At 42.4% G+C, this 18,344-nt stretch overlaps 1 long non-coding RNA gene across 1 annotated transcript; it reads left to right on the plus strand.

Moving 5' to 3' along the window:
* The first annotated feature begins 243 nt into the window (after positions 1 to 243).
* LOC117245448 lies at positions 244 to 1,365 on the plus strand. Its single transcript, XR_004500147.1, has 3 exons — positions 244 to 365; positions 829 to 914; positions 1,062 to 1,365. It is a non-coding gene; the product is annotated as an uncharacterized LOC117245448 (long non-coding RNA).
* The last annotated feature ends 16,979 nt before the right edge of the window (positions 1,366 to 18,344 follow it).

Consider the following 18,344-nt stretch of genomic DNA (forward strand, 5'->3'; position numbering starts at 1 on the left):
AATAGGAATAAAATGTTTATCATTAAAATTAAGCATATTTAATAGAAGTGGCAAAACTTACTCACAGAGCTGAGCCCTTGGTGTAGTCCTTCCCTGAGGCTGCCCCTCAGTTTTGTTTGTTTGGGTGAGTGTGATTTTTTTTGGTGGTGTTTTCTTTTTAATTCAAAACTGACACACAGCAAAACTATGATGAAAGGATGACATGGAGAAACCCTGTTATGAAACTGACCTTTCTTGGCAGAGATCTGGAGTGACAGAGGCTGCAAGAACTGACCCCATGACTTTGACCAGATAACCACAATGGCTTGAAATTAGACTTTGTGCACCAATCAGGGGAGTAAACTTCAGTGCAGCAAACCCAGCAGGTACTTTTCAGTTCTGATGTCAAAGCAGCATTCAGGCATCTCATTAAGCACTGGAACATTTTTTGTGTAGCTTCTGTTAGATGTAAGGGAATTTTTAAAATCTAATTCATGAATACATGGGGAAGTACTCAGGACATTAAAAAAAAATAAAAAATTAAGTTGCTTTCTTGTTCTGTATATCTTGTGACTACAAAAATGTGCATGGGAGAGCAGGGAGAGAGTTGAAATAAGCACCCAGGGCTGTGAGGTTGGTCCCACAGTATCTGTTACATAGTGTTGACATCAGTGATGAAATTACTTTACCCTTTCTTGTCTGGCTGCTGCGGTAGTACAAAGCGACCAATATCTGCCTTGAGAGGTCCCTTGATGTGGCTTTGTAATAAAAAGGGCTGTAAAGACATCAGCAGTGTAGAGGCTTCCACCTTTTGGCAAATTTCTGAGTCTGGTTCTCTTGGAGTTGCAGGAGGGAGAAATGCATGGTTGGAAATCTTGACCTACGCAAATCTCTGGGCTGCCTTTCATCCCCTCGTGCTGCACCCTGAGGTTAAGGTCTGTGATTCCACAGTTTGTTGATCAGGTGCTCTTTAAAACTGTGTAAACTGTAAAGAGTTTTAAAAGGAGGGAATCTGCTGAGTCGGGCAATGCCTGCAAAGATTTATTTCCTTTTGTCCCTATGTTAAATATTTTTCCTTTCAGCCACTTTCACTGGAATACCAGTGCCAAACAAAAAGAACAGGAGCACTGCAGGGGAATAACTGGCAGTAGTTTGAGTCTTCCTTTACCTTGCACGTGCTGAGCTTAAGAAGTGGTGACTTTCCATCATGGACCTCCTGGCTCTTTCAGATGGGTTCAGAAACTCATGTAAAGCTGAAAGAAGAATGCATGTCTGGAAGATATAAAACAAGTTGTGGAAAAATGGGAGTGAGGTGGAAGATACCCAGCTCTCTATATTTAGAAGTCAGAGTATGTGTGCTCCCCCAGCAGCTGTGAGAAATAATATTATATGGAAAAAAACCTGGCCTAATGGGTTCCAGCCTGCCTGTGGTGGCACTGTGCTTTTGAACAGCTATGGTATGAATTACAGCAGCTCCAGAATTTCATCTATAACCCAGAAACCAGCTGGAAATTAGCAGGATGTACTGTAATTGTACAGCCATACATTACCAAACACTAGTTACAGAGGAATGGCTATGGGGTGGGGGGTAAAGGAATTAAAAAATCCAACTGAGCAGATCACTGATGGCAAAAAGGCACCAAATTTCATAACTCTCTGTAAATAAGACTCTTTTGTAACATGAAAAATGGTATTTGAGTAGGATCCTCAGGAGCCCTTGGGCATGCATAAGGATATGGATGTCTGCAGGATTTAGCCATCAGACCACCATGTGTCATTAGAAAAGCACGTAGGTCTTTAAATATAGTGGAGCACAATGTTGTGTGGCTTAAAATTAAAAGGTAAGTTTTTATCTAGGAAGGGGTAAGCCCTGGGGAAATGAACTATGTGATAAGGGAGGAATTTAGGACAGTCAGTGCTGGGGAAGAGACCTGGAGAGGAGCATTTCCTACCTGCCTAAATGAAACTTTACACACTGCCATCTGCCCAGGCAGACCCATATTTCAGGCAAGTGTTAGAGTACAGATCTCCCTTTTAACTTCAATTTCTTTCATCAGAAACACAAGGCTCTAACAAAATATACTTTGAAGAAAAAGATCTCTGGCATGGAAGAACCGAAGCAAAATTACTTCAATCTTTTATGCCTTCTGTATCTAAAAATATAGATGACTAATCGAAATAATAAAATATTCACATAGTCAGGAATCTGTGTTTACAGTTAATGCTGAATTACATCCAAAGACATTTTTAAATGGGAATTTAATGGATGTCTTTGAACAGAATGAGAGGGGATTTTTTCTCAGTTCACTCCTCAGAGGAGGAGCTTTGGGAAATCACTTTGGAAAGCCCATCATTGGTAGCCTTGCCAAAAGCCACCATGCAATCCTGGGCAGCACATCCCTCTGTGTCTGCAGAGCACCTCCCCTGACAGGAGCTGGCTGCCTCCTGGGATGATGCTGTACTGTACCAGTGAGTTTGGCAGCATGCTCATTTCCTGCTATCCAGGAACATAAAATAGCGTTTTCCTTTTTTTGGTAGATGAGAAGGGTCTTGTGCCAGGGACTCACCGGAGGAGAGATTGGGAGAAAGAGGTCTGAGGTCACTCTCCATTCTGTGTGGCCCTAGGATTAGTGTGAGATGGGAAAGCCTGTGTTGCTGAAGGGTCACAAGCAGAGGGATGAGTACAGCTGGCACTCCTGAAGCAAGTTCCATTTTGGAGCAGAAAAGCCTGCGATTTGACATCCATTTCTGTCCTGACCAGCTGAATATCCTTAAGCAAGATCTTTCAGCTCCCCACAACTTCGTTTTCCACCTGAAAATCCTATCTTCCTGAGTTTTGTACTCCCTGGTCAGGGTGCAGAGCTGCCCAGAAAGTATGTGAGGCCTTAGAGCAGGTAGGCAGCCAGCACTGCCATGGGTCAGCACACCTTGAAGGAAGCAAGCCCAGAACTACAGATATTGGTGAGCAATAGTCTCGGGAGGACTCTAAAAATAATAAAAAGGAAAAAAAGGAGTGAGTCTTCTATGGTGACAATACGGTGTCATTTGCTGTGGTTTCCCAAAATTCAGGTACCGAAAGTAGGTATTTACAAAGTGCTCAGTATGCTCTTTGAAGAGTTTGCAAATCTACCTACCTTTCAAAATGTTACATTAGGGTTTCTAGGGTGGTCCATTAATCTAGATTGAAAACGTGCTCTAGCTAAGGAACAGATGATGATCCAGGGACAAAGTAATCTTCCCTCTTCTGAGAGCCAATATATTTTCTACAAGGCACAGGCTGCTAGGGAGTTACTAAACTGTTTCTCTTTCCCATCTCAGCTTCTAATTTCATAATAATTTTTATATTGTTGGTTTCATAGGCTGACTACCCTCCCCCCTGCATTATTTTCTTCCCATATACCCTTTTTTTATTCCACCTCTAGAAATGCATGAATCTAAGACAAACTTTCAAATCCATAATACCTGAGGAGATCTGAAATGAGGTCAGAGAAATTCATCCATCCCTACAGAAAAATCCTGCTGCTCTTCAGCATTGCTGGATGTGCTGCAAACGCTACAGACACATTTGTAGGACTGATAAGAGAGCTGGGGCTGTATTTAGTGGAGACAGTCCATGCACAGGAAAATCAGCAGGAGTCCTGTTTGGCCATCCTCTCTCTGGGAAGAATGTGGTGTTGGACTTCTCTGATTTCCTTGCAGTAAATCTGGAAATGACATTGCTGTAGCAAAACAGTGCTCAGCTGGGTCTTAATGGCTGTCACACCACTGCGTGCCAAGGTCCTTTAGAAAGTCAGCAGTGACTTTCTGGGAAAAGCAGCTCTCACCACTTCAAAGGAAAGGCTGCTGCCACCAGAGCTAGTTTCTCTTCTTCATGCCATGCCTTGCCTTGCTACTTGCTGCCAAGGATGAAGGAAAATCTGCAAAGTAAGTCAACGTTTGCTGTTTAAGAACATGAAGAATATTTTCCTTTACTGTTGCCAAGGCAGTATTGAAGGCAAGGTACTGAATGGACTCCCTCCCATCCCAAGGGCAGAGCAGATGTCTGTCCCTCTTGTTCCTTTGCAAAATAAGCCATTCCCATTCCTGATGCTGGGTGTTAAAACCTTCTAGAAACACGATGTTGAAGGACATTTATTAGCATGCTAACACGGTCCTGCGTGTCCCTTAAGAAAAACATGACACTGAGGAAAACTCCACATTGAAGATGTGCTGTGGCTGAAACAGACCTTGATTCAGATTGGATTCAGACACAGAGTTAGGCCTGAGGCTGTCTCAGAGGACCCTGGTAGTTTCCAAAAACTTTCTGGAGAAGGTATTTCCATCTGCTCTTGGTTATCCCTTCTGGTGACTCTGGTGACTTAAGCCTGACTTAAGCCAAGCTCAGTAGAATCCACCAGCCCCCCTTTCTCTTCTGGGTTATGCTTCCTCCACACCCTCTTGCTGGGGCAGATAGCACTGCTTGCAAGACATGGGTTATCCCTTCATAACTGTGCTGGGACTCAAAAATAATCCCCCAGAAAAGCCTCTGGGGAGAGGGAGACTAATGGAAGATTTGGCTTTGAGAACAGTTGCCATAAACCAGTTCTTAATCACTCTTGGGAGCTGGAGAGTTCTCCCAGGCTTATTCTTGGCAGTTTTAAAAATCTTTTTTCTTCATTTCTTCCTTCTTCCTCCACCCATTTGGATCTGGAGTGTTCACAAGAGGTAAGGCAGTAGACATGTGGCTGATCAAAAGGCCCTGATGGGCCATCCAAATGCATGTTGTTCCTGTCCAAGAGACATCAGTGGGATCAGGTAGGAAGTTTCCCCCTTCTAATGTAGATCCCAAAACATCCTGGCTTCCCTGAGAAGGGGCATGCTTATGAACAAGATAAATGCATAGACATAACATGCAGCTCCTCTGGGTGAAACCAGAGCTATTTTCCCCTTTTTGGAGCTGATCTGTGGCGCATGATGCTCCATCTGCTCTGGTGCATGTCCCTTCACAGGTCCAATCTCAGCACCTGGCTGCTGTGGTGGGATCAGGCACACACAGATGTCACTGGAGATTGCCAAACCTAAGTGACAGAGACTTGAACACCAAGCAGAGGAAGGATGGTGGCTGCCATTTGGTTTAGAAAGCAGGATTCTGGTGCAGCAGCTCCACACAGTTGCTCTGATGAGCTACGTGGGAGTGCGTGTGTCAGGAGGAGGAATATACCACTCTTCCCCAAGTAAGGAAAGCTCTTAAGCTCTGAAATGCAGTTCTAGGTCAAGCAGTGGAAGGATTCATCATTTTTGCTTTACAGCTGGGCTCAAGATACAATTCTAAACCAGTTTGGTCCAACATACACTGACAGAGGAAATTACATCAAAGTTAAGCCTGAGGCTTGCTTTTTTAAAAAGGAGGAGCTGTATTTAAACACCACATCCTTTCTAGTAACAAGATAGTCACTTTTCTTCAACTCAGATCTGTCCTTGGATCTGTCAGCAAAAAAAAGACCCCTCTTAGCAAATGAACTGCGTGACAGTCTTTGGGTATGACCCAACGTGCATGTGAAGCTGAATGGAGAACAAATGACACCCTCTTGAGCCAGGGAATGCTGTGGGTGACAGGAAAACACCCTGTGGATGACAACTGTGGATGACAACTGTGTTTTCATAACCAAGCCAAAGCCTTGGGGTTACAGGAGAGGGAAGATGAGACACTGCAGTGAAACCACAGTGAGGAAGAGCTCTGCGCCCTTGCCCTCAGAGGTGCCACTGTGGTTGCACCTCTGGTCACAACAAACCCATGAAGATGACAGGTGATTTTCAGCCTAAAACACTGCACCTCCACAGAGCAGCCCAGATTGACAGTTATTTTTTTGCCCCAGACAGAAGGGGCAAAAAATAACCTGTTCCCATCTAGAAACTCCAGCCTCACATGACTATTTTACACCATTCCTACTTCTAGTAGGAAGCGTTCTATACATGGGACCTGCATTTGTGCCCCCTACTTCCATTGCTACAGCAAAGAGCATCCAAAGCTGGTTTATAGTTCAAAGCATTTGCTTAGACACAGTCTTGAGTCATCACAGATTTGGGTATCAAAGCATCATAGTTTCCAGTAACAGGTCACAACATGTTTGCCAGTTTTATTAACTTGGACAAAATGAGATAAAACTGATTTAGCTTTTAGAGTGTATGCACCATGCAAATGCCAACTGTCTGGGTTTAAAAACAATCTAAAGGTACAAGAAAGAAAGGAAGATAATTATTTTTAGCTCTGATTCAATGCACAGCAGCAAGTCCCCTGTATATCATAACAAGGAGGGCGGAATGATGCAGAGGCAGGGAAGAACAGAGAACAAAGCAAAAAAAAGCAAAAAGAAGAGGAAACTTCTTAAGCTATTATTGCCTTTGCAGTCTTCTTATCTGGAACTGAATACAAGAAATAATTGAATTACAGTGCAATAATTACTGGGTTAATGAGGGCAGACAGGCAATTGCAATATTCCTAGTTTTCTTCCTTCCCGTTCCTGAAAATACTTAAAATAATTGGTAAACAAAGTGGTTTATTTATAAATACAGACAGACTATACATCCCAAACCAGTACAGCTAAGCAGGGAGAATGAAAAAAATTATTTGCCTGGGATTTGGAGACATATAAAGGAAAAGCTTCCCTTGAGAAGTGTTGTATACTGTCAGAGCTTACTCCACAGCTGGCTGTTAAACACCCAGGCTGCTTTAAAACTTGACTTGGAGATGCCGAATATATAGTTTTAACTCCTAATGAGGTGTTAAGTGGCTCAGTAATTTATTTCCTTTCCAGGGGCTAATGATCATGTCAGAAGGGAAAGGGCAGCTATCAGCCTTGACATTTCGGTGATCCCCATCAGGACTGGTAGAATTATTATCGCTTTGTTCGCCACAAGGCAGTGAGCTCTCCCGGTGTCAGCAGCACAGTGGGATTTTTTTTTTCTTATTCATGTTATAGCAGCCTGTGTTATTCCTAGCCAGGGCTAAACACCGCAGGAAGGATGACAAAGAAGTAGCCTGTGCCTGGGGAAGTCTGACAGGCAATCTCAGGAAGATGAGGAGCCCCCACTGAAAGCCAAAGCTGTGACAGCTCATTAGCGCTCTATGGGGAAAACATCTCCTAATGACATGGGATGCAGCTACTTGCTGCCTTTCTAAGTGACAGGTTTTCTAACTCAGCACAGGTCAGCTCTAATCAATGTGGGTTTTAAGCCTCAGCTGCCAGCTGCTTTGGAGCAGAGCCTCTCAGAACAAAGCTGGGAATGGTTTGCAAAGGCTTCCTTTTCTGCTTTTTCAGACCAGGGTGAGATCAGGAGGAAGTAAATATTTAATTTCATTTTGGTTACCTTATGTCCGTGTAGGTGCTGCTTTGCTGAGGCACAGTCCATTGTGTACAAGCAGTGCTTGTAGCCTTGTGTGGCTGCAGATCTCCTGCTTAATTTCTCTGCTAGAATTTCTCATTGAATGAAAAAAAGAGGCTAAATCTTAGCAATTTCCATGATGAAGCCAATACAAGAAGTGAGTCTGTCTGCAAGCTGGGAAGCACCACGAAAAAGTTACTATTTAACCATACTAACAGTGAGGAAGCACAGACAAATTCTTGCTCTTTTGGGGTACTGCTTGGCTCAGTAAAGCTGAGCTGTGTGGCCTAACATAGAATCATAGAATGGTTTTGGTTGGAAGCAACTTAAAAGATCATCTAATTCCAATCCCCTGCTAAGGGCAGAGACACCTTTCACTAGACCAGGTTGCTCAAAATCCCATCCAAGCTGGCCTTGAACAGGGCCAGGATTGGGGCATCCACTGCTTCCCTGGAGAACCTCATACATGTGGTAAGGTAAAGGAATAAAAAAATCCTATCATGCTGACGTGACATGTGCTCTGAAGAGCTGTGGCTGTGTATGGTCAGGTCTGCAGGTGGACTTTGAAGGTGCATGTGGAAACAAAAGCCACTTGCCTTGGTCAAGAGCTTGCAGAAAGGTGAATATTTAGATAAAAAATACATCTTATTATTTTTTATCTTTTTTTTTTTTTTTTTTTTTTTTTTTTTTTCTCTCCACTTTCTTCTTCCCGTTTACTCATGTCTTTTGTTTATAACTGGTTTTCTGGAAATGTCCAGTATGAAACATCACTACAGTTCTTGTCTTACAATAAGGTAGCTCTGGTGGGATTTGTGTTAGCTTCAGAGAAAGAAAAATGTGGCCCTCTGATTTCCCTGGGTGAGATAGACTTCTTCTATGCTGGGTTGTTTGTAAGAGCCCTGGGTTTCCACTTTTCCTACAGCAAAATCTCTGGCTCAGTGAAGATAAGATCACAGTAAAGGCTTGTCATACCTGTTGTCCAATTATGCCAGTCTGTAAAAACAGCTCCAAGTGAATAAAAATAGCTTTGACAGTGTGAATTACAGTGTTCTGTTGTGTGACTAATTTCAGTGCCTTGGTGTGATAACTTAGCTGCTGTAACAATTAAGACTATACAACGCCTTGGTAACAGATATGAAACTCGGAGTTAGGCCCATCTCAACTCTGTCTTTGCATGTTTTTGAAATGGATGTTGCCAGATGTTTTTTCCACCCTGCAGTCTAAGCCAGGAGGAGGTGTAACATTTTTCCTGCTCTATTATCACAGCTATTTAAAAGTTTTAATTTGTATATTTCGATCCACCTGTCCCCCTGCTCCCGCTGCCTTTTGTAGTTCCAGCACAGAGCATCATTTCCAGAGGACAGGGCCAACTGCTGAATGCATTGCTTGGCTTAAAGGACCCTGCTGACAATCCCAGCTCCTGTAAGCTTGTAGATCGTGCTGCTGAGGTCAAGCAGCCTCTCAGAAGCCAGGCAAATGGGACATGTGAAGGGGCCCTCTTCCAGACAGAGAAACACAAGCATGCACGCAGAACCATTAGGCCAGTAAAGCCAGTGGGGTTATGCACACACTGCAAGATGAGCAGCTGCTTGGAAACTTTACTGCATGGAGAAGGAGGTTTCAGCACAGGCAAGATCTTCCAATTTACTCAGCTATACTGCATGATTTGGAATGACTTCATGAATAATGGCACAGGAAGGGAAGGGTGATGTATAGAGTGACCCTTTTTGTTGTACAATAAAATAACCACTGCCACAGAACCAGACCAAAGTTCTCCTCGTTTGGACTTCTTCCCCTCACACTCTACAAAATGGTTAGATGTGAGCACAAACATTGCTGAAGACTCAGCTACTTAATCATGGGTTGCAGCATGCCAGCTTCCAGGGTATATTCCATTTTTAATTGCCTCTGCATTACTCCTTTGTACTCTGTAATTTGTCACACTGCAGGAGACTGTTTTGCAGTGTCTACTCCATTCTGTTGCATGTCACCTCATCTAAAGTTAAACTCCAAAATAAAATAAATGTTATCCATTCTGTTGAGCATTAAGTATTGAATAGGGGGTTTAGCTGAAGTTAGATGCTACAAATCATTCTGACATAGCAAAGGATAAAAGGGATAATAAGAAGCCCTTGCATAGCTAAGCTTTTTATCTAAGAAGCCTTATGGTATATAATTTTATCTTGTTAATATATTAATCTAAGAGTCAGGTGGCCAAGATTTCACAGTCCAGAAATCAAACCATCATGAGCAAGCATTCAAATGCAATGTATGTCCATACCATAAGCCATTTACAGTATAGTGACATTTAATTTTCACGTGCAGACAGAAATACCTTTCTATGGTGAGCTGGCGGGAGAGAGTACTGAAGGAAGAAAATATTTGCTTTGACTCATGCAGGATAAATGCAGTGCCTGAATGGTGTTTCTCAAAACAAATTGTTGTTCCAATTTTCTATCCTGCCCAGCTTGACTTCATACTTGTCTGTATGTTGCATATGTTCCAGGGGCAAGAGGAAAGCCTGGGACAGATCAAGCTCTGAGACTTCAGGCATTTTATTTTATTTTATTCCCTAGTTTTTCAGTCGTAAAAAGAGCTTAATGGCACTTCCATTGTAATAGAGGTGCTATGAGGAAAGATTACTGTGATGTTCCTGAAGCACTTAGATTAGAAAGATTGGGGAAAAGACCTTAGCGAATGATTTCCAATCCCACATGGTTAGTTTTTCATTTTTCAGACCTGCTCCTTTTGGATCATGCAGAGCCTCTGAGTAGTTTCTTAATGTGAATTTGGATCATCTGAAATCTCCAGGAAAATAGCTTCACTGGTAGTTTTCCAAAGGGTTTCTCCCTGCATGTCCTATCCTGGACATACAGGAAACACACATGTTATGTCTGAACCTTGCTGGTAGAAGAGAGAAGAGATGTAATGCTCTGTGTGATTCTCTACAATGCCTCTGGCTGTATTCAGAGATTCATGATCTTTTGCTTCATTTGTCCTAGTCCTCTGGCCACTGCCCTGCTTGCCCCTGTCTGTGAGAGAACCTTCTTAGGATTTTATGTATGGTGAGTAGATTAATGAGCCATACTGTTCTTAGCCCCACTCAAAAAACATCTATTCTCAAATCTTTCAGGCACTTTACTTCTATTATTATTATCCATTACTGTAAAATAATGTCTTAAATGAAGAGATCAAAATCCTGAAATCTCACTAACAGAGAGACACTGAGGCATCTCTTTTCTTCAAGGTTCCCAGCCTGGGGATCATTACAGTAGCAGTAGACTGGGCACAAAAGTGAGGAGACAAAGCTCTGAGTGTTTTTTTAATGTCTCCATTAAAAATGAACATATTTTATGAGCATTCTCTTCTAATGTGTAATTTCACTTTGCTATGAAACCCCAAGTTCTTGGCAATGTGATCCCTCTGGAGTATCATTCAGCAAATAACACAGAAGCACAGGCTTTTACTGGACTTTCTAGGACTGCACAACTTATACTTTGTAGGAATTCTCACTCATATTTGAGGGGATGATAATTAAAAAACTGAAACAACAACAGCAAACAAAAAATCCCAAATTATTCCTCAATAAGAGCTTGCAAAAAATTCTCCATCCGGCTTTTATGAAGTAGATAACCAGGAACAGTCTTCTGTACAGCTGCTGATAGGAGAAATCTCATGACTAAAAGAATGGCAGCACAGAACTTCTTTCATTATGAGGGACTGTCCCTGTGTAGAGCTTCTGTATTCTCAGCTGGATGCACTGACTGTATGTTTAGTCTCCCCTCAGTCTGACAGGCCACCAGTCTCCCAAAGACACAAGGTTCTGCGCTATGTGGCTCAAGAAACAAGGTGCTGAGCATGAGCTGCTGCTCTCTAGACTCACTCCTGGTTATGCAGGCACAGCATCAGTTGCCAAGTCAGCTCTGAGCGCATCTACTCCCTGCAAAAAGATTGAAGTTCCTGCTCAGATGACTGCTAAGGTTAAATGGAGCGTGGCTGATAGCCCTGAGACCTCAGAAGAGCATGATCTGTTTTATCCCCATCACGGTTTTCATTATGAAACAACATTTCAGGGAACAAAATTATTTTGAAGTGATAGTTCAATTTAATTAGCTTCAACTAGCTTAGCAAGCTGGAGGTGGGGGCATTTTAAGATTAAGCACACTAAGTTTTTGTTTGCTGTTTGGCATAAGGCAAAAATAATGGTAACAGTTTCTCACTGGAAATCCAAATCCATCATTTAAACTTGTGTGCATCTCAACTGTCTCTGAGTTCTGATTTATTTTTCCTCCCCCTAGTCCTTTCCTGACATTTTAAAGCATTAAATGTTAATGTAATTAAGCTCTAATGTGACTGCAGCCTCTAAGAAACACAGCATGCATTTTTGTCATACTCAGAAAGTCTCACAGCACTGTGGGAGTTTCTTCTTTTTTTTCAGTTTCCTTAAGTTTTGGAACCTCTGTTTCCAAAAGTGATGCCAGGGACCAGTACATGTGGCCTCAGCACATGACGGGAGTGTGGCTATAGAATAAACTTTAAAATAAACATTTTAAACCTGAACACCTGACCAGAGTGTTATATCATATTATATCATATGCACTGAGCCCTGGGCTATCTTAATAATACAAGTAGTCATAATAAATACAAAAAAATAATCAAAATTATTTTTTTCAGATGCTAACGGATACAATGACCATGAGTTAACAAGGACTGCTTCATGCATTACTGGGCAGAACTATAATGTGACTTAAGTGTTTGATATCTTTCTTCTGAGGGATGGAAAACCCCATTTGCTGTGGCAGATGGAGATCCTTTTGTGCTGTTCTCTTCTGGGCCATGCTCTCCAATGAAGAAAGTGTTTCTTTCCTGATGCAGAGATACCTGTCCCTTTCTGTTCCAATGTAGGACATCACATATCATGGTATTTGTCTTTGGCCCTTAAGAGAAGTTACAGGAAAACCTTCCCATTGTCAATTATGGTAACTTTTACAAAGTAGTTGGCTGAAGTTAAACCTTCCTATAATTGCTAGGGCTTCTAAGCACAAACATCCCCTTCACACAGTAATCATAGCAACAAAAAGCCCTCCAACTTTTTAGTAAGGAAATGTTCTATTGTTTCAATTTGCTGTAATTAAAGCCTGCTCTTTGCATTAGAAAATCAAATTCCATTTGCAAGATGAATAATTCCCTTGAGTTCTCTTTGCTTCCATTGTTCTGAAGCGATCGAACTTCTCCCTCTTTGGCTAAGGAAGCCCTGCAGGTTTTTTTCTCTCCCTTAATATTAACCCCATATAACATGCAGAGTGACAGCAGAATAAGAGCTCTGTGATGTTGCTGGTTGCAAGCTGACTTGTTTCTCCTTTCCCAGAGAAGGTGCCTCGACTCCCTTGACTAGGGATTCTCTCTGCTGGACCATTTCAACAGAACTTTGATTCAGAACTTGTAGATTTTATTCTTAGAGTATTAACAAACCACTGTATCCATTCCTGCAGAGTCAGAAACAAATCTTAATTATTTGAGAGCAGATGGGTGAGGATTTTTCACTTGTTTATTTTTTTTTTATCCAGCTTAGATAACATATCTTCTTTAACTAAAAAAATCCCCCAAACCATACAGCTGTAAGCTACTTTGTAGTTTAAAATGGGATGGTTATCCCCACGGATAGGCAAAGAATGGATGTGAAATTATTAATGCCATACGATCCTCCTCTATTCCCTATTCTCTATTCTATATCTTTTCTCTCTCTCAATATCTGTGCTCTCTGCAGCTTCCCAAATTCTTCCCCAGCTCCTATTTATCATGGCAACAAGTCCAAGACCACAATTTTCTACAAAGCTGCAGAATAATTTAGGTTGAAAGGGAGATCATCTAGTCTGACCTGCAGGTCAAAGTTACTTGGGACCACATAGAGCTGCATTTCAAATAACTCCAAGGACGGCAATTCCTCATGTTCTCTGGAGCCTTGCCCTTGGGCTGCACAACTGTCATGAGCATATTTGCAGGGGAAAAATCACTCAAGATTTTCTGCTGAAATATAATACATTTCAAGAGTTTAATGTGATTTAAATTAGTTCTATTACTCTTAATAGCCAGGCCATGGTTAGCAGTAATGGATTTTCTCCTCTTGCACGCATAAGGGACTCACCTCCATCTCAGCAATCCCAGCACTGAATTTGAACACAGCTTTAATGCTTCAGAGGTATAGGCAGGAGTCTCTTGTTTGTCTGGGAGAGCAAAAATGCTACAGCAGTGAGCTGGCACAGCCTTATGAGCAGAGCTGTGAAGAGGAGATAAAAGCAGGAGCATGCTGGGGTGCCCAGAGTAATCTTTGTGCCATCCCACGCTACCTCATGCAGCTCAGGCTTTGATGCTGCTCCTCTGCCACTGCTACCTCCAGGTCATAAACAGCTCCAAAGGTCAGGGGTAGGTGACAAGAGAAAGGTGAGTTGGTGGCACAGAATGTGGGAAGCAAAGGAAACGGTTTCTCCTGGACAATTTACTCCTCGATATTAAATGGACCTGAGTATAAGTCTCTTGTTGTGACATCATAGGAGTCAAGGATATGAAAGATGAAGACACAGGCAACTGGGAAGACATTATGGAGAGTGTTGGATCTCTTATCTGTGAGCAGCCTCTGTGCTTTATCCAGAGATTAAAACATGTGAGCATTAAATATCTGACCATACAAAGTGACACACTATAATGAGTGAAGCCCCTTACAGCTGGTTCCTTTAACAACATAAATCAGTCAAATATTACAGGTTTTTCATGCTGTTTTGAAAAAAAAAAAAATCCTTAGAAGTTTGGGGTTTGTTTCTGTATGCTTTTAACAATGAGCTTAGAGCAATTGTTTGACATCACAGATGTCCAAAACTTTTAGCAAGAGCAACTATGCTAATCGTGGAATTTTTGTTGGGATATTCCAATTTCCTGTTCTTTTTTTTTAAAGCTTAATTTAACATTTAAAATCAAGATTATAGTTGACTTTTCATGGCATGTTCCAGCTCTAGAATCTGAAATTATTTGATGCAATGTTTCTGAGAATTTTGATTTAAAAATGTGAGTTAGAGGAAGTACTGTGAAATTCCTGAGTCATGTGAAAGAAACCTGTCTTGGCTTTTATATAATCAGATGTTTTTTATCATTTTCTGTTTGTGTGGGTTTGGCTTTTTATTTGTTTGGGTTTTTTTGTTGTTGTTGTTTCTTTTTGGTTTTTTTGGGGAGGGTTGTTTGCTTTTTGTGTTTTTTCTGGTTGTTATTTTGGTTTTGTTTGTTTGTTTTGGGTTTTTTTTGTTTAAGCTAACACCAATTCTTGTCTTGCCTTTTTGTTTTCATGCACCATGCCTGGTCTGATCTCCTGGGAATCTCTAACCCTTCCTGAAATCCAAGGGAAGAATGTCCCCACCACTGCTGAGGAACTTGCAAACATTGCAAAGAATTTGTCTCTGCTATCCATTTTGACTTATGATCCTGCAGTGAGTTGGTGGAATATTTTTCCTGGGCAGTGCCCCCAACATTGTCCCTGGCACAGCCTCCACCCAGCAACACCAAATGAAATTCAGAGCTTAATGAAGGACAAACACAGCGCCTTTCTGATCCGAAGGATTTCTTCTCTAACAATGTTTCTTTCAGGACTTGTTCTTGTGATACAGAGTTATCATTGTGCCTCAAACAATGACTAGCTTAAATCCAAAGGGAATCTGCAAGTTTGTGTCACCTTATCTAAAAGTATCGAGAACAAGAGAATGCAGTCAGAGCAAAACTCCTTCCCCATTTCCTTTCAACCTCTTGCAAAGGTGGCAAGAAGCCTCGAGTGTTTGTCTTTGGAAGAATCAGCTCTTTCAGACCCAGATGGTGTCAGCATGGATCGATGTGAATGCAGTTTAGTGTCCTTGCCAGCTCTCAGTTTGCATGGCTGCCTGTCTCAAACAGCCCCTGTGAAGGCCACGTGCTGATACCCCTTCTCACAGCGGGCAGTCCCCCACTCTCCAGCTAGTCATAATCACACTAGAGAGGGCTGGACTCCACGAGGGCACTGCAGATGGCAGATCCTCATGCACGCTGTGCAAACGGCAGGCTCAGATCCAAAGACCTCACAGAGCATCACCAGCAGCCATTAGAAACCTGCAACCTGATTGGTATGATGGATAATTACTGTGTTGAAGTTCTCTAAAATACATGGAGAACACTGCTGGTTCTCTTTTAACCTGCTTTTCTAAAACCATACTGTCCTATGCTAGTAGAAGTAACAATGGCAAGCAGTGAAATGCAATATAAAAAGCTGCAGGGGAAAAAATAAATAGTAGGAGTGAATGACTTGGTTTGGTGAAAATCAGTCTCCCCACCCATGTGCAGGGTGGAGGTGACAGTGTATGTAACAACAACTGCTTGTATGACAGGTAAGTCATACCTGGCAAGTCTAATGGTTTAAGAGGTGAACTGTGTGCAGGCAGCTTCATGACTTTGCCAAGGCAATGCTGGATTGCCTTGGCAAAGTCATTGCCTGGTCAGGCAGACCAAGGGAATTGGCATATCCAAAGTAGGTACCTGGCACTCTGAAGCCCAAGACACTAGCCCATGGAACACCACCATGGAGTCAGGCCTAAGTGTTAATCCTAAGTGTGGAGTGAGTTCTCATCCAGTTTGGGATGGCAATATGGTACATAAACTGAAGTAGCAGCAGTTGTCTTCCCAAAGATGTTTGATTGCCACAGTCTGCATGTGTGCATGCACAGTAAGAAACAGTCAGAGTCAGCAACAGGCACTTCTGGGATGGGCCTTAGTCAGCTTAAGTGAGTCATGGATGTCTCCGAGTTTGACTCCACTGAGTGTCCCGTCTTCCTTCTGTCCTGTATTAGCAGTCATGCAGGTGGGTTGCCAGCATTCCCTGATGTCACTCGGTAGATATCAGGATAGGGATGCCCAGCCCCTTGCAGTGCCAGGTGACAACAACATCCCCTGAGTCACTGAAGGAGCACCCCATGTCCTGTAGCTGCATAGGTTAAAGGAGACATACTCCATGATTAACACAGGAAGAATGTGGCTCGTTTACTGGGTGGCAAGAATGTGTGTGTGTGACATGGCTCTATGTGGTGTGAAATCAGAATTAATCAATTGCATGCTTCAGAACACTTGGGAGAAGGATGACAACCAGATTTCAGGATACCTAGCGAGATTACCCTTGAAGCAGGAGGTGCTGGAGCCATTCCTGAACCACAGCAAAGTCTAAGAATTCATCACAGGAAAAACAGACATCCCACAATACCCAGAACAGGGTTTGCAGAGAAATGACAGCCAACCAATATGTGCTGTGTTGTTTTTGTGGTGACTCATGGTGGTGAGAACACACCAGGTGAGCAGGAATGAACGGCCTGCAGAGTGTGGGGAACTCATGCTCTGACATAATGCCAAAGCTTGTGTAATGTGGCAACAGCTATTTTTCCTCATGTCTCTTCAAACTTTGGAAAAGTCTCTCCAGAACATATGTTATTTGGTTAGAACAAGGTTTGGAGCTGTGGATGTGACCTCAGACAAAACTTCACACGCAGTAAAAAGAATACTCTAACATCTTATGTACTTTAAGCCCTTATTTAGGCAGAAAATTCTTCCCCCCAGACTATGCAAGCTTCATTCCTGTCCAACAGAACTTCATAGTTCCTGTGTTTCCAATACTTAGAGCACATATTACTTGGCATAAGCAAAGACTGGGATCTAGCCTTAAAACAGTAAGCACTTCAGGGCTGTGGGGTTTGTTTTGGAAGATCTCTTTGGCTTTTGCAACGTGTATAACATCTGGCAGCAATTCACCAATACTTTGGAATGGTGGCTCTAAGCACCATGCTCTTGACTGCAACTGTGTCAGTGCATAGCTATCTTCCTAATCATGGTGTTGGGATCCGTGAGATAAGCTAGAAACAGACTTCTGTCTCTATTTAATGGGCCACCCTGCTGACTCTTAATTACATTTTTGAGCCTTTCCTGCCCCATCTGTGGCTCAGGTATTCTCAATTTGAATGGATGATGTTGATTTCTCCTCCGCAGGTCTCTACCAAAATTAATCTCATCAGTTTTGGAATGTCCTTCTGACCTGTGCAGACTGTTTTGAATTTTGATCCTACCCACTCAAGTCCTTGCAGGCTTTCTGACTCCACCCACAAGCTTTGTAAGTATATGCTCTTCCACACCCTCTGTCATTAATCAGCTGTTTCTGTCCTATCCTTCAAGTCAGTCATCCCGTCAAAGAAAAAAGTGAGTTTGGTATAGCCATGCTGGTAGGAATTTTTGAACATCTAATTACCTTCCAAGAACTTAAAAACCTTATTTGTGCCAGGGTCTTTCCAGGGATCAAAGCTAGGTTTAATGGGTCCTTCAGTTTGGTTTTAATTAGCTCAGTGCTGTTCAGTTCCAGATGCTCAGAGGCTTGCTTTTCCTCTACTGGTCCAGTGTTGCTCAGATGCTCTGCGGCCCATTCCCCAGATGCGGCTCACCTGAGCTCACCTGTCTCCTCCAAGCAGCCATCCTACAAGGACCTGTTCCTAGAGGAAGAACTCTATACTGTCCTGCTGTTCTTCCTCCTTCATGCTTTCATTTCAATAAACCTGGCTCTGAGATGGAGAATCACACCAACAGTGCAGGCAACTCCTGCTCGCCTAAATCAGCAGAGCAGCCTTTTGAATTTTTCTGGTCATTTTCCTTTGTCTTCATGGGAATTGGAGCAAACCTTCACTGAAGGTGTTGTAATAACTAGGCAACTTGTGCTGCTTGTCAGGGAGGCTCCTCAGTGAAGTTCAAAGTCTGCTGGGAGTGGCTAAAGCCATTAAACCATTTTAATTGTTGGTGCAGGACTTGAAATGGGAGAGACAGATTTTCTCAAGAGAGCATTGCAGAGATGCTCATTTACGCAATGTACTATGTTTTGTGTGAAAAGTCTTAATCAAAACATTTTCTATTTCATAAACCAATGACCTGATCCTCAAAAGAGCTCTGGTTTTATACTGGGGCTC

This window comes from Parus major, chromosome 2, assembly GCF_001522545.3.
Source record: "Parus major isolate Abel chromosome 2, Parus_major1.1, whole genome shotgun sequence".
Taxonomy (NCBI): Eukaryota; Metazoa; Chordata; class Aves; order Passeriformes; family Paridae; genus Parus; species Parus major.